Genomic DNA, 21,973 nt, shown 5'->3' with positions numbered 1-21,973 from the left:
AGTACTGCTTATCTTTCTTGTATGTTTCATCAGATTTCTCAGGTACCATCCGCTGCACCGATAAAAGTAAAACGTGCAAATACCAGTCTCGGTGATAAAATTGTTTACTTATGATAGTTTGTCCATCCGAAATGTCTGCAGTATTTTGCACAAAGGAGACCATTTAATGGCAACAACAGTCAATTCGCAGACTCAGAATTTATTGTTTTAAAATGTAATACCATTTTTCATCTTCAACTTCTTGCGATTTTGCTCAGCTACGTTGATTAAACCTCCTTTATCATTAACCCGTTGCCGTATTTTAACGAGCCACGTTCGCCATGAAGATTTTAAACAAAGCCTAATAAATACGAATGGTACGCCTTTCTTTTTAAATGAAATAAAATTTGATTCGCTTGTAATCAATATTTAAGCATTAAAATAAATGTATTGAAATTTTCTTTTCTCTCCTACGACATTTTTCGGGATAAAGACGTTTCAATCGCTGTAACTGTAAAGAAAATGATACGGCAAGGGGTTAATAATATCCTGCAGGAAAAAACGAAGTTCTTATCGCGTGCCCACGTACAGGGTGTCTCAAAAATATCGTACTTGAAAGGGGTGATTCCTGAGGTGATTTAAAGCAACTTTTTCCTTCGCGAAAATCTTTTCCGCGGCAGTGTTACGGAGTTTTTAGCGCAAAACCGGAACCAATTACAGCGCAGCTACAGAATCCTGCTCAGCCAATGCCAACGCCACGAGCGGGAATCCGTCTATTGTAGCGGCGCTGTGATTGGTCCGTGATTTTCATTAATAACTCCTTAGCAATGCCGCGGAGAACATTTCCGCAAAGGAAAAAAGTACTTTAAATGATCGTGGCTGTCCCTTTTAAGGAAGTACGACACTTTTGGGACACCTTGTATATTCTAGTAGGAAAATGTAGACAACAAACAAAATAGGATATTATTCTGACATAAAAGAAACGAATAACATTCGGTTCGAAGATGTGCAGAAAACCATTAGCAGTTGAATACCGACAATAAGCTACTCGTTGAAACCCTTTATACTAGATTTTGTTAACTTGTAGGAAATGAAAATTGAAGGACTATTATTCATTGTGAAACTGCAGATATCTGTACGAGCTTGTATACACCGATTCACATGGGGAATCGAAGCGACCGGACATAAATACCTCATTAAACTTTATAGAATTTTTTATCGGACTGAATTCTAATTAGCTACTGACCGAATCGTAAATACGTACACATCCACCTTCTAGTCGTCCGAATCAGATTGAAAGCGTTAATAGTATTTAAAGCATGCTTGACAGAAACCCGATTATTTGATTACGTTCTATTTTACGCTATTCAATCGTGCGAATTAATTAAAGAATATCTTTGTTATCGCCATCGTCGAAATTTCTGTTGAAGAATTCCTCGTTGCGGAACCTAATTAGAGATAAAATGAATGGTGTTTAAAAATGCTATAATATACAATTTCGGAGAATTACACGTTTATTGTAGTGACAATTTTTTGCAACTGCTATCTTAAAAATCTAGTAATAATTCTAACAAATAGACTGCGGATTTTTAAGCAAAATAAGTATTTTCCAAGTCGATTGTGAGTAGTAGAAATCACATAAGAATGAATTTTTTCCTTTAATAATTTCATGAAATTATGTAAATCCTAAGGACGTTTGAAGTAACGAGAAATGATGAGAATATTAAAACAGTAATTGCGCAAAAAGCAGGAACGGCTGAACCATATGATGAATTTCACGTCCGTCAGCAGTATTCGCAAAACGTTGTTCGCGTATAAGCGAAGCTGAATTCTATAACAAACATTTGAAGATCTTCTGTGTGAGCGTTACCGGTTCGCATAATTCGTCTGCATTGATTTCGATCTTCTCTTCACTGATTTTTTGCGCATTCCTCTCGCGCATTGCCAATTCCATTAGTAAGAGTGTTCACTGGCGCGAGAACCTACTCCACGTACGCTGTACACTCTAGGGAAATTGCAAAATTAATTGTGTCTCGTGCATATTTGCATTCGCACAATGAAGCGCGCGTTATACGGCTAAATACAGTTAAACACGTGTTCAAGGAGACTGGAAATTAATTAGTAAAGTATAATGCGTGTGTGATTGTGTGTACCTGTCAAATGAATTTTCGTCTGTTGCCATCAAAAACGTTCACGCAGTCTCTCTCGTGAATATATTTTCAAAAATAAATCGGACATTCTGTAAATTACGACAGTGTTTTATACACTGTTTTCATTAACTCCTTGCCGTACCATTTTCTTTACAGTTACAGTGATTAAAACGTCTTGCACAAAAATGTCGTGGAGGGGAAAAGAAAATTTATATTTTTTGTATGGCTACATTTATTTTAATGCTTAAATATTGATTACAAACGAATCAAATTTTATTTCACCTGAAATGAAACGCGTAACATTCATATTTGTTAGACTTTGTTCAAAATCTTCATCACGAGTCTGGCTCGTCAAAATACGGCAAGGGGTTAAAGATTGGCTATGTTTTCTTGGAGACTTTGTCTCTATTTTTATTGTAGTTTGTGCAGCTCCTCATAAATTGTATTTTTACCTGTTTTATTTTTTGTCGAGGATATAAAGATAAAACACCATAAAATATACGACTCCGTGTACAACGTATTATTGCCGTATTAAATATTGAGAATGTTTTACCGCGTACAATGCATCAATTTAACTTTGTTTACGCAAACATCACAGTACACTCGCCTACTATGGCGTTTGCTATTATCTGCGGTTTCGCGTAACCGCGGTAGGGCCTGAAACATATTACCCGCGGGTACGGTGGCACTGCTGTATTTATTACAAATAAAATTACAGTAATGCTACTTACCTTAATGTGCCAACTAAATTTACTCAAACGCTTTATTTTGACATGAACATTTTATTGTTTAAAAGAAAGATGGGTGTGCGGATTTTAAGCATTTATGACAACAACGAACAGGTGATGTTGGATTATGAATAAGTTAACAGCACAATGAACTTATTGTTCGTTTGTCGAAAATGAATCAACGATCGTATTAATAAACAATAAACAGAGATTTCGAAGTATCCTATTTGATACTACGTTTCAAGAGCCGGACTAGTTTCCTTTCGGGGTTCCAACGGTTTTCCTCTTACAAGGGAAGGATCCCAAGTTTCCGACTTCAATTTTGGTAATTTTTTGTGAGATGATGGTATATGAATCCCTAATTATGTATGTAAAATATTAGGTGCAGTCACTCAATAGTTTTAAAGATATAAACAATTAAAGTTTCATACCTATGAATCACGCAACCTGCTAAAACGGCTAATGGAAAGGTATGATTTAATTGTTTATATCTTTCAAACTATTGAGTAACTACACCTAATATTTTGCATACATAATTAGGGCTCCATGTACCATCATCTCACAAAAAATTATCAAAATCGAAGTCGGACACTTGGGGTACCTCCCTGTTAGCGTCAGTCGAAGATAACAATAAAATTTCGATTAGTAAAGAGCTTCCTCCCGCGCCGTGAAATAAAGAATTGTTTTATTTCAAAAGTACCAATGTCCATTCATTAACACTAAACCTACCGAGCAATAAAACCGATTGAAATGTTTCAGCTTACGAAAATGACAAGGCTCTGTTTATTTCGATCTTATGTAATTTTTATTACAATATGTGCTGGGATAAAGAAACTTATCGAATCAATTTTCATGTGAGCGATTTCATTATATCAGTAATTGTAAAATGAAAAATATAGAACCGGTCATTTGACCGGCAGTGGCAGGTTTAATGTTAACACCCATATCCAATAGGTGAAATATTACATTATTTTCGACTTGTTGAAATAATCAAAAGAAGAAACACATTCTCATGTAATTTCTGTTATACCTATGTTTGGAAATGTTTTATTTCGCATAGTAATCATAAATTAATTTATGCCTGAAGCATAAACAGTATAAGTTAAGTATGTAATTAGAATATTATTGAGCGTCGTCGAAGATGTTGACGATCGGCGTAGCGGTTGATAAAAAGTTGACAGACTCAGTTTCTCTCTATTTGCGTCGAACAATCTCGCACAGAAAAATTGGTCTGGTTTTTTTTGGAAACATAAGTTTCTCGCCGTTGGTAGGGGGAATCCGGAGCTTGCGGTTCGATGACCGCCCCAAAGTTGTTTTCTGGTCTCCATTGCAGTTCGATCGTTTTGAATCTGTTTTGCGATTAAATCGACGGGAAGTTTTCGTCATCGGCTTTCACCGCGAAACTTTCGCGTATGCGATGTAACGTAACCACGGGTAAGTCCGAGATAATTTTAGAATTTTTCGGTTCAGTGCTAATATTTGCCCGTTTTCGAGATATGCCAAAAATACACGGGTGTCTGAATCTCAGACGCCGATAGATCGCCACTTTGTTTATCTAATAAACATAAATGATAACTCGTATCTTCTTTCATCGTGATATACTCTCGCCACTAATTTGTTGAACAAATATTTTACCATTTACCAATATATAATTTTTCACTTCATCGTATAATTATTACTAAAATCGATCGACGTAATACATAATAAGCAAAGAGATCAATTTGCTTGAAACATTGACCTGTTGCAAAAATTATTATTGTCTTCAGTTTATTCTTGTAGTTATTGCTAAAATAACTTGCACAGCTGCGCCGCACGAAAAAGTAGCTTTACGTTCGAAATCCTGGCACGAACGATAGCAACAAACGACACGTGAGCACATTCAGTCCATCGAGCTCCATTCGTTTCGTCTGCACTTTCATTGTAGCTTTTCTACACAGACCTAATCTGATGTACGTTCCATACTTCAACAAAAACTACAGACTTACGTACAGAAATGTCATTTTAAGATTTGGCCTCGAAGAAGTGCCATTTTATGGTCACTTCGCTACATTTTCAACATTTTATTTACTTAACTCCACGTAATATGTAAGCATATGATAGTCTAAATTTAACATTAAATAATCACTAAATAATGTCCTCCTTTCCCAAAAACTACAGACTTAGGTACAAAAATTCCATTCTAATATTTAGCCTCGAGGTGTCATTTAATGGCCACTTTCTTTCAAGTTTAACACAATAAAAAAATTAAAAAACAAGCCTCGCTAAATTAATTCCAAGTAATTAATTCTCCGATTGCAATACAAATTGCAACATCGACTCTCCGTGTTCGTTTTTTAACGAATTGAATATAATGAATACCATATCGTTAAAAGTATAAATTATTAAATTGGACCAACGTGAAGATTGCAAGGAAGCATGGGTCAGCGTAATTGCAGGATTTTTATCGAGAATTACTTCGCTGTATCAATATTTAATTCCCGATTCCGTGCTAGACCGACTCCCCCGGGATAGACATCATAATAGTAACTCATTCCCGATTAAAATCCTTTCCCTATGAGTATACTGAATCAGCATTTTCCACATTCTACAGTATGCTCTGCATGATCACTATACACTATACACACCCTTGGGCCGTATGAACACGGGGGGCAATCTCGCGAACCTCCGAGAGATAACGAACGCGGAAATGTTAATGAATTTTTTTCGTAATTCGTACGTGTACCATTGCGGGAATCGCTACGGAAAATCAGAATATATTTGAATATATGTACTGCACCTATCGTTTCTGCTACGCAAGTCTCCCGTCGTTCCTGCATGGTCATACATATGCAACGAGCACCGTGTCTTAAATGGAAATGGGTTATTACTCGTATGTAACGTCATTCCAACACCGAAAATAGTAATTGTCTCGCCTGCTGCGAGACAAAGCGCGGGAGCTGCACGTCTTTACATTGAATGCCATGTGAACGTTCCTCCTGTATGAGAACATTATTTCACCCTGTCTAGAACTGCCATTGAACCTTTTGCTCTCGGATAATAGAATATAGTAGTATATCCCACACATGAAATTAAATTTTTGTTCCATTCTTCTCATACCAATAAATTGTTTAAAGATGAACATGTATAGAGTAGGTGTACAAACTATTCGTACGCCTTTTAAAAACTAATAACTTTTTATAATTGTACCAGACGACCTGACTTTTTATAATCAATTCGAAGCATTGGTTTACGAAATGATGTGCAAGAAAGATTTTCCAAAAATTATACTTTACAAGCTTACGTGCAAAAATAAAGAAGGCATTTTTTAAAACTTTTTTTTGGGTCCTTAATGAAAATTTAAAATATATGTTTTGTAGATCTGTGATTTCGATTGCAAATAATGACTAAACTTCTTATTTAAATAAAAGTAATTTAAATAATTCCAAAAGTGATCTATGTATTATTTTTTATTTGCAAGTAAAAGATCATTTATTATTTGGATTGAGGTGGAAATCAAATAAATAGTTTTTGGTCTTCTCTTATTTCTTGTGTTTTGTATATATACAATGAACTATTTTTTACTACTATATACAATCAACTATTTTTTGTATTTGCTTTTCTAATAGATCGCAGTTCATCAACAAACTAAAGTTTTTCAAATAATGCATAACAGGCGATACATTAATATTAATATCGTTGCTGGGGATAGTTTGGAAGAAAATTTGTTTAATGGCTATGAATAATAAATAATAATTTAGTATCTATCTATATGTATATATAAAATAGAAAAGAGTATGTGTGTATGTATGATCCCATCGATCTGATTCTGTCGCACGTGTTGTCCATCTGTCGGGGTTGAAGTTGCGGAGCGCGGTGGTTGTAAATAATTAATCGGGCGGTTCGGAGCTGATCCGTGCGCATTTTTTGTCTGCTATAACAACCTTTTCAGATATACCGCCAGTGGTTGGGCATAACCCGCCCGGAGGGCCTAGTTATCAATAAACAAAAATACAATTTAATTTATTATTTTAAATAATTCGTTTATAGACTTGCTCAAATATAATAAATAATTAGTTCTGCTTTTCATTTGAATATCCAAATATAACAAATAACTTGTTATTTAAATTTTTATTTAAATAATTATTTATTTAAAGATTGCCCAGCACTGGGTACGACGTAGTGGAGAGAGAGGGTAACATTTTTCCCTCAATTTTCATGCTCCCTGCCCTCATCTGGCGACACTGGAAAAGACTGATATTTTTGTGTTAGATAATAATTGAATACAGTAGCATATCTCACGTGAAATTAAATTTTTCTTCCATTTTCGTCATGCCAATAAATTGGACAATTTAAAGTAACAATAAATTATAATACAGTGGTTTTATAAGGACCATGCTGAACCACGTGGACTGGTGAAATTTGATTCTCCTACGTGCTTATTCATCGGATCAACAAATGGTCTTAACTTCTAAAGCGTGCAGCTTATTATTATCAGCGAAATTATGAAAATAATTTCCGGTGGAATGCATACCGTGAACAAATCTCTCTCTCAGAAGTGTCAAGTAATTTTACTCAGGTAAGATTTCATACACGCATTCGGTGTGTGTTCAAGTATAGAATTTCTGATCTTGTGTCTTGCGGGGCTCGTCTTTTTTTATATCTTTTTGTGGTGACCCGTATTCAACAACGTCGAGGCGTAACACAAAGGACTATAGACACATGATCTACGCAACCTGTGTAAGCGTATACTTGAATCCCTCAATTTCACTTAACTCTTTTTCCCTTTTTTTCTGAATCACGGTGCTCTTGTTATCCTGTTCCCCCACTTTCTATTTCCCGTCACTTCTCGTTTGTAGTGCCTCACATTCTTGAATACATTATCCTCGATCATGTTTTCGGAGTATTCATGCGAGAAGCATCCGTTTTGATCAATGAACGCAGCAGAATATCAAACTGATTTTTTGATACGTTCGTTATCGGCGTTTATTTCGGCAACGGTTTTCGTAGTTACTTTGCTACAACGAACCTGATTGTGAAACACGAAAATCAATATTATTATAAAAAAGTAATTCCTATCAAACATTGTGTACTCTGTGCATTACAATTTATTACAACGTTCATAAAATTAATTTTCTTTACTTGAAATATAAAGTTGCGATTGTTATAAATGTATTATACTTTTAAATAACTGACAATGAGTGTCTTTTACTTTTCTTCACTTTACGTTCTTCATCTTCGAAATCTTGTAAAAGATATTTATAAAATAACTTTCAAATCGGCAAATCTGAATTTCCACCATTCATTTAGAATAATAATGAACGTTCATTCAGAAATACGAAAGAATCAATGATTTCAATATGCTGTGATATAAGAATAATATTCCAGCACTCGCTTCGATGAAAAGTACCCGGAAGTGAGGAAATGAATTCGGTCATTACTTATAAATTGATTTCCTATAATGAATGATGGATATTCTATGAAAATAATATTTCTTTAATCACCTTTCAATTGGAACAAGGCCAGAAACCAATTAGACCATTAATTTCTTTCGATTACTACCTGACGAATGACGTTTAATATTTCATTGAAAATAAAATAACATATGAGAACACTATCCTTAGCAATAAAATCGTGAAACGAGTCTGTACATATTTCCTAATGAAAATAATGAAAATCATATTTAAATATCAATCTCGCAATGTATAGCTCCCTGGTCAGTTTAGCACAAGTTGACATAGTTGTTCATAGACTTTATCAGTTTAATTAATACGATTCCCACTGGATACTTCGCTCGTGGAATTCCATAACAGCAAATATGAATATGAACCAACACTTAATTTTCGTGGCACATGTACTTCGAATTGTACGTTATATTAAAATATGCATTTTACAAATTATAATATATATAATACAGTAAATAAATTTATACAATAATGAATTGAATATGAACAATATAAAATGCTGTCCAGTTACAATTAGCGTCCCCATTCTACAATGTTATAATTAACACATCAGTCACTTTCTTGTAAAAAATAACTCAAAAGAAGTTCTTAGAATTATTGAACATAACTTATTGATTCGCGAATGAAATTGTTATGACTAGACTGCGGATCTTTATGCAATTATAGCTTTTGAAAGTTTTCAAAAAATGCTGGGACATAAAATATGACAGAATTTAGTACGATTTTAAATTATTTCGGATCTAAAAAGGCCACTACTACGGAAAGTGAGATTCTATTTTATTCCAGTTTCTTCAAATTCGTCTACAACATCCAAAACATCCAAACATCCACAGTCTAATTATTTATCACTATCGAACAATTCATTAATAAATCGTGAATTATTTATTTTTTATTTGCGAATAACTATTAACTATCAGTAGTGTGTTAATTAACATAATGCAATTTAATTATGAGAAACAACAAAATATATTGGAGAATGATAAAATTGAGATAGAGATCTCATTTTCAAGTAGGAGCCGCTCAAAGTTCGTCTGAACTACATATACATAATGGTGATCTGCTAATATTGGCGCACGTGAGTTAGGTTAGTATACTCTTGATTTTCTCTTTTCGTTGACTTCCGGAATCGCTACCCGAGAAATGATTTTGTGTAATCAAGCGCCTTGAATATTATATGAAACGTGATCTCGTTAATAATTAAAATCGATGAGATCATAAATTGTTAAGTATTAATAAACGACCACTATATTACTATTGTTCTGAAACTGCTACTAGTTATTGCAAAATGTTATTAATAATCGTGAGAATCACTTATAAAAATACTTTTCAAAATAATCATAATTTTAAACAAATATAGTAGCTCGATCTAAAAATATTTTGAACGTTTACGAACGATTCTACATCTATACTATTTTCGGAATCCTGTCCAGCGACGTAACCAGGACGGAAATTGCAAAATTCAGAAATTTCCTCCATGAATTATAAACATTTTTGTTTATCGCAATTCGCGTTATACATATTACATTAATCTTTCGTCATATGAGAGCACGTGTAAAAAAATACACAACACGAGAGAGCAAATACGAATGTAAAAGAACTAAATAAAAAAGAGATTAAATGTGCCACGTGCAGGAGGATGTAATCTACACTGAAATGAGTTTTTGCATTTTGAGATGACACCACGTTACATTAGGTGGATGAGGAGTGATAAGTTGGGAGGTAAAAATATAAGCCTCGAATAACCATCGTCGAGTCAATGACTCTGCAGTCGTCAACTTTTAGTATCATTTTTCCTTCAATAATTATCATTGTTGCTTACATCTCACTTTAACCCTTAGCACTCGAGGGACGGCTCAGAGTCACCACTAAAAATTGCTGTACTACCATTATTCACAATATTGTTTACATTATTAAATATGTTGGTATCTAATCAATCACTACAAATTTAAGTATTTTAAAAAATTTATTTATTTAATGTTGCTTTTCAACATCAAAGGTTATTAGCAACATTGTACATATGGGGTATTATATCAATTTCATATCCATAAAATGAAAAAAAAAATCATACACAATGGAATTATTCTAGATCGGAAGAAATGTTTAATTTTCCAGTTAAAATAGCTCCGACTGCACAATTTTAATAAAAATTAATAAAGAATATTCTTAAACCTGCGGATTTACTGTGCTAGTGCTGTTAGACGTTTAAAATCCGTTTATTAATATTGAAAAATCGTGCGGTTCGCTGTAAAAGTTTCTCGTGAGCGAGGTGTGTTTACAATGTTTCTCATACTTATTCATGAACAATAATGGCAACTTGTACGCGCCAGACGAATTTACACAGAACGGACCGGTCGCTCTGTTAATTTTCTCTTTTCCCGTTCGTTTCGACGCGAATCCTTCTCTCTTCTATGCAGCCGTGTTTTCCGTGGAACACGTCCAAAATAGACGGGATCCATCTATATTGTACAAATCTGTTTAGGTAATGTCTTGTTCGGCTAGTGTTCGTGCTAAATTGCGCGCGAGGTTGTTTCCCAGGGATCCATTTGCGTCTGCTATTTCACCTTGAATTTTCGCAGGGCGTATATCATACTCGCGTTCTCGAAACGTCACAGTCAGCCGTGCGTTGCGGTAGAATTTGAAGGACCGCCAAACTCTTCATAGCAATTCTTTTGCCTTCCCGCGCAGGAGACTATTTTTCATTGAATTTTTTCATAAACTCCTCGATAAAAATCTACCACCCACTGCCAGAAATACCAACTGTCTATTTACTGCAACTATCCGTATTTTCAACATGGGAAATTAAAGCAAACGCAATGGTAAAACTTGCAAACAATATAAACGAATTCGTAACATTATCCAAACACAAGATACGACTGATATACACATTGTTTTATAAAAATCACAAGACTGAATGTCTATCACAACGTATGCTTGAGAATGAAGAAATTTATTTAATTATTTCTAACTGAAGCATCTGTGCAATTTCAACATTTACAAAATAAAAAATGTGAAAACGCGTAACTTTCACTGTTCTGTATTGCAGCTATTTATTTTTGCCATAAATGCATCAAATCCGTACTCCATGGATTAATTTAAGCATCAGTTACTACACGTTCGCCAATAAATTATGAAGTTTTTAATCCTATTGGGAGAGTTTGTGAAATACCCAATGAGTCCTCGCGCGCGCTTTTATTATTATAATATTTCCTATAATTAATATTATAATCTTATTCGAATATTTTCGGTCGTATTTTATTTCATTTATAATTTCCGTTATGTTTAATGAAACTTCCGTCTTCATTTTCGAATTTCTTGTGCTGTCGATGAATATTTACAATCGCTAGTAATATTTCGCAAAGAATGAACATGATGCACAATCAATTTAGACCTTAAGACTTAAGGGGCCTATTCACGATCAAGCATTTTGTGCAACAATGCCTATTGCGCAACATGATTGATCGTGAATGATAGTGATCGACTAATTGCGCAACCTGTTGTGTAAAATCAGAATTTCCTGATATTTTGTGCACAGTACAAACGGGTTGCGTTGTACTGCGAATGGCAGTGTTGCACAAATATTGTCAGACGAGTCTCATCACTACGGAGTGAAAAACTGAACGGTTGCTCAAATTATGTATCAACGTGAATACAATTTCGATTTGCGTAAAGGGGCCTTTTTTTTGTTTAAGGGCGGTGGGGAAATGCTCTTAGGCACACCCTCTCCTCCGGTGATGGTCGGAGAGGGTAGTGTGGGGCTCGGCTTCCTCCTAAGGTGATATTTGGAGGAATCACATGGCCTTTCGCCTTCGCCAATACCCACTAAAACCCCACCGCCAAGGGCCCATAGGACCTTTTCTCCTACCGTAGAGAAACGATGATTATACAATACCTCCGCTGTCCCGCTTTTCGCATTCAGCGGAGGTATTTCCATCGTTCCTGAACCACACATGTTCTTGGCTATATTTGCGTAAAGGGGCCTATTCACGATCAAGCATTTTGCGCAACATGATTGATCGTGAATGATAGTGATTGACTAATTAATCATAACATCATGCTGCATGATAATTATTGCACAATATACTTGATCGTAAATAGGCCCTTTAACATCATACTGCAGAATAATTGTTGCGCAACATGTTTCATCGTGAAGCACCCGCTCTACCGTTCTCCTACGAAATTACTCCCCATGCTTCGTCTCTGTCTTGCATGCGTCACAATGTCACGTGACTAGCCCGGTACCGGCAGAGAGAGGGTAACTATTTCCCCTCGATTCGTGCTCCCTCCCCTCATCTAGCGATCTTGCCTGAACGTGCTAATGCAAACGCAAACATGCTCCCGACGTTTTTAACACCGGAGGCTTTGGTATGTAGCCGCTCGTGATTCACTATCGGGTGGAATAACCTCAAGCACACACTTCACGCATCGATACATAGAACGTTGAACAAACGGGTCATCCAATAGAGACGACATTCGCTTCGCTTCACAATGCCTTTTACTTCCGAATGTTTCCCCGATGAAGTTCAAATCCACCGTTCAATTTTCCGGCACGTTAATTCGCGGGACACATTAGCGTTTAATTCAACTCACCTCTTGGAAACTGTTGTCTCGTTCGGAGCCACTTCGAGCGTAATTTGTAACATTACATTAACCTTTGAAAGGCTGAGCCGCGGCCACAAACAGCCTATCTGCCGGGAATAATATTTCAACGACACCGAAACGATTTCTTGAAACGCTTTATCTGCCGAGAGCCTGTTGACGGGATTTTCTCTTCGGGAAAAATCTCTTTCTACAGAAGAATCTCAAACGAAATTTACACGAACGAGTTCGTGATTGAAATTGTTGTTAAAAGATCTATTAAAACATTCTTAGCCGTAGACATAAGGGGATCAATTACACAGTATGTGAAATAAGTAAATGGGCGAATTTTCACCCTGAGGAACGTATAAGGGTTAAATGACGTATGAATACTTTTTACACTCGCTGTATACTCCACTTGTTCTCTGTTCATCTTTATGTTCCTTCTGAATAAATGATCATTCTATCTTTCGTTAATGTTCGTGAATTATTGTAATCCATTTAAAAAAATGATTAGTACTATAAATATTATTTGGTGCTTGGTGATTGGCAGAAATAAATGTTAATCATCTGTTTTCGACGATTCGAGTCGAAAAAAGTGAAAGTTTAATTTTAGTATGCAGGGAACAGTTTCTTTCTGAAATTGTTCGCTCTTCCGTCGCGTGGAACGCAATTAGTATAAATCTCGCGAGCACCGTGATAATTGGCTCATAATTCAGACGAAAATTGCAAACCGTGCTCAATTATATATATACATCGATGATTAACGCGCAAGCATGCTCAGCGGATTCTGCTTCAGATTCCAATCGGGCATCGACAGCTACCGAAACAATATTGTGCATATAAAAAGGAGCTATAGTCCGGTCCATCGGGTTCTTTCGATTTATGCGATAACGTTCCCTGGAGAATTTTATTTCGCATCGGCTGGTGCTTGTGACTGCTTCGCCCACACAAATTAAACAGGACAATAATAGTAAATTTTATTTCGTAGTATAAATCAGAGGTGGCCCGGCAATTTATAAACGAATACGATGGGGACTAGATTTTAAAAAATAAATACAACAGTGCTTGCTATTTGGAATTAATCAGTCTTGATATTAGTGTTAGTATTATACGATTCACTCTTATTTAGCTGTTGTACATGTGCATGAAATAAAATCTTTGTGATATTGTGAATTATAAAATAATAGAATTTAAATTCCAACCTCTAATGTGGCGGTTCCCGAGACCATTTGAAGCGACATTTTTATTTGCGAAAATATCCGTCCCGGCTTAGTTAAGGAGTTATTAACGAAAAATTATTATTATACGGACCAATCAGAGTCCGGCTCGGTGGCAGGTTCCACTGAGCGTAGCGTTGGCGTCGCGCCGCGGTGAAGTAGTGAACAAGAAAGGGAGAAGGAAGTGATAGAAAGAAATATCAGGTCCGCGTGGCATTTATGAGTCTCTATTGTACTATACTTCCCTTGAGAAATGTGATTGCCATACATTCTAATCTGACGACGGTCGCTTTCGTGTCCTTGTTATTCACCTCGTAGTTTTTGTAATATTTTCCCATATCGCCCTCCCTAAATTCTTCAGAAAAATCTCGCGCGAAATCAGTATTGATGAGACGAGAGAGTGAACACATCTTTAGAGAGAACATCTCTAAAGACTTCTCAATTCTGATTTGTGGTTTGTGCTCCAATACAAGTGGTAGTACAGTTGTTATCGATACATAGCTATGTGTTGGAACATTTGAACAATGTGGATGTGGAAACATTTCACGGAATCTGTGCGAAATAAACATAATTAATTTATCCATAAGAAAGTGAAACTGAAAGTCCGGATGGCTGTTGTATATCTGCTATTTCAAGTCAGCTGTGCAGTTCGTTTGCCAATAGACCAGTGGAACACATTTCGAAGCAGCAAGTGCATTTACGGCTGAATAAGTGAGTTTTAATTAAATTTATTTCTGATCTTTCTCTTGTTCACTACTTCATCGGGGCGCGAGACCATCGCTATGCTCAGTTTCTTTGTTCATTAATTTTTCTTCAGTCAATATGTTAATAATGCCATAGTGTAAAAAATTTGGGCTAACTTTGCTTGCGTAACCAGAACTTTTTGCCTTCCTCCTATAAATTTTTACTTTCTTTCTATGTTATCCAATAGATTTAGACGAGAAGATGTGAGAATCCAAGTTTCGATAGCTAGCGGCTCCGCTCGGTAAGCGGCGCGCGACCGTCACTACACATAATATGGCGGCGTTGACCTGTCAAAAACACTGGAAATTGCTCAACTTTAAACATTTATAACTAGTGAACCATTGATCCCGCAGAATGGGAACTTGGATTTCTCACCACTTCTCGTCTAAATCTACTGGATAACATGGAAGAAGGTAAAAATTTATAGGAGAAAGGCAAAAGTTTCTGGCTACGCAAAGAAAAGAGCAGCCCAATAGTTTAAAAATAGTGTAAAAACTTTTTTACATTTGCAAAAAGATATCAGTGACCATAGTTTAGGCTATCGGTTTCAGAAATGGTCCCCGTTATCTTATCGCAGCCGAGCATTTGATAGTAAGCGTTTTCGGAATTGAGCTATCGTAATCAATATGAACTTACGCACGAATTAACGTGTAATCTGAGGTAAAACATACTAGGCGTTCCGATACGTGCAATTTCCCCGGTAATGTCCCCGTGTAGCGGAAAACGGAGGGGACGTAGTTAGAGTGGACTAGTTGTTAAGAACAGGTCGTCGCAGATTGGCTTATCGTTTCCAATCGATTCGGAAGCATCGTTACGCGGTGCTCCATGACTGCCTAACAATCGTTTCGAGCCTGCTTGAGATGCAAATCTTGATCGTGAGCGAGCCACCCAGTGCTTTGGTCCACTCAACATACTTCCTTGCCATATATATGCATATATGTACACATATATATACGTATTATACACGCAGCGTACATAGAGTGTTCGGCTACGCGTGGTCATCCGTTTAGGGGGTTAATTCTGCAAGCCGAAGATGTAAATTAAGGGTGTCGAATCTGCTGTTTCAGCGCCGTTCGAGAGATTTGGAATCTTCCCTAGTCTAGTATCTTGTAAATAATGCAAATTTGTATTTTGCATAAATGACGTATCATAGACATGTTTGTAGGGAGAAAGACGCAGAGAGAAGGTAGGTTTCTTGATTGACTTTTCATGATTTTCGACTGGCGAATCTGCAAATAGTGGTAGTAGCAGGAAACACTGCCGCTAGCTTCTGTTTGCAGCAGGGTAGCGACCGTAACCCGCAGCTAATGGCAAAACACCGAATGTGTCGATGGTCACTTTGACACGTCTGGCTATCCGAAGTATTGGCGTGACGAAACCGACCGCAACAGAACAGTCTACAAAATCCTTCGGGCAGCTTTTAATTTCCGCGACCAGACAGCGTAATAATAAATTGGCTGCGCTGACCCCTAATTCCGGTGTTAAGTTCTCAGTGACTGAGAATATCCATTAATCTGTCTTTTAACTTGTCCATTAACGGAATTGTTGAAAAGGGCGAGTTCCATTTACGGATACCATAACACCTGACAGTTCTGAAGGTTTCAGAGACATTTCGCATCGCAACAGATTTATTTTTTCCCCTTTCTCGCGAGAATTTTCATATTCATCGCGCTCTTTCATGGAAATCTAATTTTTACAAATTCTGCTGGTGCTACTTATTATTAGACTGTGGATCTTTGTGACGTGCAAATTTTGTGAAATTCAAAAAGACGAACGTATTAATAAGAATGAATCATGTTAGTATTTTATGTTCACCACAAGGAATTTTCTAGTAGATGCAGAATATTTTTCCGCAATTGATAACACAATCAGTAGATCCTGTCCGAAATCTGTTCAAGCAGTGAATTATACTATAAATGTTAATATACGAACCATGCATTTAACATAGCATAATACATGGAACACAAACGATGATCAATCAAGGAATGACGAATTTTTAAAAACAAAACTTCTGTTTGTTCCTTTATGCACACTCATTTCTTTATTTCACACATCCAAATGCACTTCGCACATTTTTGTCTCTCACTCGTTGTGTTCCTTTCTCATTCTCATCCCACAGATATTCACACATTCACCCCTTCGTTTTTATTGCACATTCTCATCTTATTCACAATGAAAACAATAATTTTCATACATAATTTACTACACAACAATAATTGATTTTCATACATCACACGCACACACGTGTAGCTTTTACAGTAGAGGGATGAATCGACGCGCGAAATTGAATTCTCGAAAAATCGGCGGGCAATCCTGCCAGGCCAATTCGCATGGAATATTTCTATTAATTTCTTCAGGAATTGTGAATCTTTTTCTTGGTCCGTCTAATTGCGTTCATTTTATAATTACATGTTGCGAGTGGCAGGCTGCAGGTAGTTTATTCATATCGTATGCCTACGTCCTCTCCAATGGCCATATATTGACAACAACGAAATAGAATTCTAGTGGATCCAAAGCCAATTATTAACATATGTCTTGCCGAAATCGCGAGTGTGACTCGGTATTATAGCGCAAGAGGGATGAATCAACGCGGGAAAATTGAATTCTCGAAAAATCGGCGAACAATCCTGCCAGGATTTTTATTAATTTCTTCAGGAATTTTGAATCTTTTTCTTGATCCGTCTAATTCCGTGCAATTTATAATTACATGTTGTAGGTTGCAGGTAGTTTATACTTATCGTATGCATCCAATGTATCCTCTCCAATGATATTGACAACGACAAAATAGAATTTTAGTTGGTTGAAAGCCAATTAATAACATATTCAATTAGCAGATCCTGCCCGAAGTAGAGGGATGAATCGACGCGGGAAATTGAATTCTCGAAAAATCGGCGGACAATCCCGTTAGGTCAGTTCGTATGGAGCCGTCCCGTCGCAAATTCCGCGTCCGCCTGTAGTTCACAGGGGCGTCGATATTCAAACGTCGAAACGTCGCAACGCGATTAAGTCTTAATCTGCATAGTAGGTCCAATCACGATTCGGAATATTATTAAACGCTGCACAAACAAACCGAACGCGAATCAACGTTTGCGTGCCAATCACGTTCGAACGCGTTGAATGTCTGCTTCCACGCCACACGATCGTGCTTCGACTAAACTGCCAGCGTAAATCGTACCTAATTTCTTCGAGTTTCGAGAGAGAGAGAGAGTGTGTACCGATTGCCGGCTCTGTTTCATACATTTCTACTCGACGGCCCCGGCCATCGAAATCCTAACGCAATTACTCGACCGGGCGGGGTATTTACATACATTTACATTTTATCGATCAATCATCCCTCTATCAACGAGTTGAATAGGCAGAAAGTAAAATGAGCGTGTATATTCAATTCCCGTAGATGTTACGCGGAAGGTTTTCTTTTTGTGCATCGGTCTCTTGCAATATGGAAAGTGTATGAACAGTTTGCTAATTGAGTTCGTAGTATCGGCATGTTGTTTTTCGGCAGCGTCAGCCAGAATCACAATTTATGGATCATCTCCATCGCGTTAAGCGATGAGAATGGCCTGGATCTCGCGCATCGATTGCCCGGTTACATGCCTTGTAATCCACCTGAAAATAGAGGGGAGGCTTAGGTCACTTTGGCCGTGTCGAAATTGCTCGGAAAATACCCTGCCTAAGTCTGAAAAGCCTGCAACTTCTATTTTATCGATTGCTGCAAATTTCACTTCAGCACAGATTCCCTCGAAGCCTTCAACTTTCCCTAATCACCTAGACTACGGATTTTATGCACGCGAAACACTACCCCGTGAAACATGAAACGGATATCGGAAGTATTTAATTTATTTTTAACTCACTAAAATGTTTGCGAAGAGAACCAACTGCCATACAACTCCTGCATTTTTTGATTGCTTCAAGAACTTCCCATATTGCATAAAAATCTGCATTCGTCACCTTTTTCGACTGTTAAAAAAAAAAAGGGTAGATCAAATACAAAACCATAAATACAATTAAGGAACTTAAAAACACTGTCGTGTTATTTTTAAAATAAACGAACATCACCGTAGCTTCTGTGTCTTGACATTACAGCAGATCATTTTTATTTTGCACAAAAATCCGCAGTCCAGTTACGTCGCATATTTATTTTTTGTTATTTTATATCTTGTTATTGTATATTTTATAGTTTGCATTTATATATAGGTTGTTGACAATTAATCGGTTGGCCTTGGAACAATTTGCATTCAGCAAAAGCGTTGCTCGATGTACAAAGCAATTTTCTCTGTGATATGAAACATTTCAGTATAGAGACGCCGCGCCGCGAGTTCCACGAAACAACATTCCGTAAATATGAACAATTATTTCTCGTGTTCTGAAATCCTTCAACTCGTTAGATTTTATGCACCAATTATAAACCTCAAAGTTCTGCGGAGTGATTTTAACAACTTGGCATAGCACTGTGCCAAGTAGAATTAGCAAAAAATTGTGCGGAGAGACTTTTCTGCTGTCTAACAAGCTGCGTGACGTAATCCTTCAATTTTCACGCGACTATGTTGGTGCGTGCAAATGGTAGCTTTTCTTAAAAAATGAAACGACAGGATAAAAGTAGTTAACTTTTACAGCAAGTTACCACGTCGCGTATCAGAATATTCAAACATTGTTTTACATAATTTCTGACATTATTATTCAGCCTAATAGTTGTATGTTTATCTTGCATTATGTGAAGATTAAATACTAGACGCATCGTTCCTTCATAAGAAAAGTGACGCAACTCAAAATATATTTCTAAAACAGTATAACAATAAATATATAAATTGTGGCGTACTTTATAACTAATGTACACAACAATTAACCCAGTATCTAGATAATAATGTAATAGATGTACAATAAAAAAATTGGCAATTTTCGGTAATTTGCAAACGGCTCTCGTGTAAAACTTCCGTTCTTTGACTCACGTCATGCGAATAATATGAAACGTTTTATTGATGCACGGAAGGGTAAAATAAAATACAAATATTTGTAAAAAGATCACGTTTGTTCAGAGTGTCGGTTAAAAACCGTGACGCAAGAACCTAATGTCTCATGGGAGCTGGCTCAAGACAGTATCCTATTAATTTTGCAAAATATGCAAAAACCTAAGGCACACTTTTGTCGGGAAAATACCCTTTCCTAGGCCACACGTAGGTATCTTTCTCTCCTTATAGCTATGCAGCTTGGATCTCTCTTTCCGACGACTCTGCTACCACATATACCTCTCTCTTCATCCCTGTACACCTTTTGTTACTTTCCAGTCCCTACTCATATACTGTTCCCCGCCATTGACCATCTTCGCCGGTCTTCCCCCCCCCCTGCGATCTATAGTAACTCCTTAAAACTATCTGCTATGGTTTGCTGCCAGGCTTTCGGTTATGGTTGACGGAGCACGTGGTGTAAAATTCGCCGGCTTCGAAAAACGGCTGACGGCGGAGAAGCCGCCGGTGGTTGCCCAGCGAACCTACCAATCGATACAGCTTCCGTTCACGTACTCTCCCACCTTCTGCCACGCAGTCTGGGTGTGGTGGTGCCATACTACCTGTTAGACGCTCCGAATCCAATATGGGTTATATGTATACAGTCGCTGGACAAGATTTACGCGAAAGGTACGTTCTGCATCGGTGGGGAACCGCGTAAATCGAATCTCGCACTATAAAACACCGTATACCAATAAGAGGGAAAAGAGTAGGTCTCAGAAGGTTTATGACACGTGTACATACGCAGCCGATGTACAGGGTGTACCACTTCCAAGTTTCGCATTCGAAAGTATGATACATGTGGGAGTACGCACGTTTTTTGTTAGATCACCCAATTTTAGCGAACTCGTTCCTGGGTAATGTCCTGATTCATGTGAAAACTTCGGGACCGGAAGATTGCTTATATCTTGTACAGAAAGGATTGCTTGATCTCTCGTGGTTAACTTTGAAGGCAGGAAGGGATTGCGTGTAGTAGACATCAGTACCTATCCGGCGAGATAATACTAGATCAGTGGGAAAAATTTGTTGTTATCAATTATTTTTGTGTGGAACTTTGATTGAGATGTTCGTGACATTTTTCTGGTTGAAATGATACCGAACACGACACGATTTGGATCGTAGTTACTCGTTTAATTCGTGATACAGTGGAACCTCGATTATCCGAACTAGTCGGTGGAAAGATTATATCTAGACAGCGGATTTTATGCATTTATGACAAAAATGAGTACATGTATAATAATTTAAAACATGAAATACATTAAACGAATTTAAAAATATTTTTATATCATTTTCAACCTATTGAACATATTAATTGAGAAAATAAATTTCTGTCACTCTGCATTGTTGTAATTCAGGTAAAAAATATTTTATTTTGTATAAAGATCCGCTGTCTAATTATTTGAAAATACAATTCAATTGTTAAATTTTAAAGACTGCAACTTTATTAATCAATTATACATATAGTCACCATTCTTTTCTAAATAATTGTAGAAAATTTAACCATTTTTTAATTTTAATCAATCATTAACCAAATCTCTACACAATCTTTAAAATTTATTTTTATTTTTATTTATTTTCAAATTGGGCACGAACGAATTGTGATGTGCAGGGATATTAAAGTAATTGTGATTCAAATTGTGTCGTGTTTGGCCTCATTTTAATCAGAAAAATGTCACGAATAAAGTGGTAGAAGTTTCGTAAAAAAACTAATTAACTCTCCGCCGGTAATATGGGTTTTCATTAACGTGGTCTATGCATTTTTTACACCAAGGTCTGATTTTTTGTTGTTCTGAGTTTTTGAAAAATCTGAAAACATTCCTACCTATCGTAGTCTTCAATTTAACGTGCGAGTGATGTTTTGTTCAAATGTTTAACTCTTTTTGCAATAAAAATAAGAATTTGTCTCGAACTAATGTAAAATAAATAATAGCTTTTTAAATCTAACGAAAATATTAAATGCGCTAATATTAACAATTTAACGCTTTCAAAACCGAATATACCGTTCGGACGTCGATACCTGCATTTTTCATGTCTCCCATTCATTTTACACGAAGTTCCGAAAATTTTACTGTTTTATCGACTACTATACATATATTTCAGTGACACCAATCGATAGGCTTCGGTTCGCGTAGCAGG

At 36.6% G+C, this 21,973-nt stretch overlaps 2 protein-coding genes across 2 annotated transcripts in view; both read left to right on the top strand.

Annotated features, from left to right (window-relative positions):
* The window catches only part of LOC143213246 (uncharacterized), a 322,622-nt gene that overhangs the window by 33,214 nt on the left and 267,435 nt on the right, over positions 1–21,973 (top strand). The gene's annotated exons all lie outside the window — the stretch shown is intronic.
* Positions 6–21,973, top strand: part of LOC143213250 (adenosine receptor A1) — a 57,582-nt gene continuing 35,614 nt past the window's right edge. Inside the window, exon 1 of the mRNA XM_076432921.1 lies at positions 6–20,467. The gene's annotated coding sequence lies outside the window, so the exon portion shown is untranslated. The remainder of the gene's footprint in view (positions 20,468–21,973) is intronic.

This window comes from Lasioglossum baleicum, chromosome 11, assembly GCF_051020765.1.
Source record: "Lasioglossum baleicum chromosome 11, iyLasBale1, whole genome shotgun sequence".
In the NCBI taxonomy this organism is placed as follows: domain Eukaryota; kingdom Metazoa; phylum Arthropoda; class Insecta; order Hymenoptera; family Halictidae; genus Lasioglossum; species Lasioglossum baleicum.
This window is presented reverse-complemented; position numbering and strand designations above follow the sequence as displayed.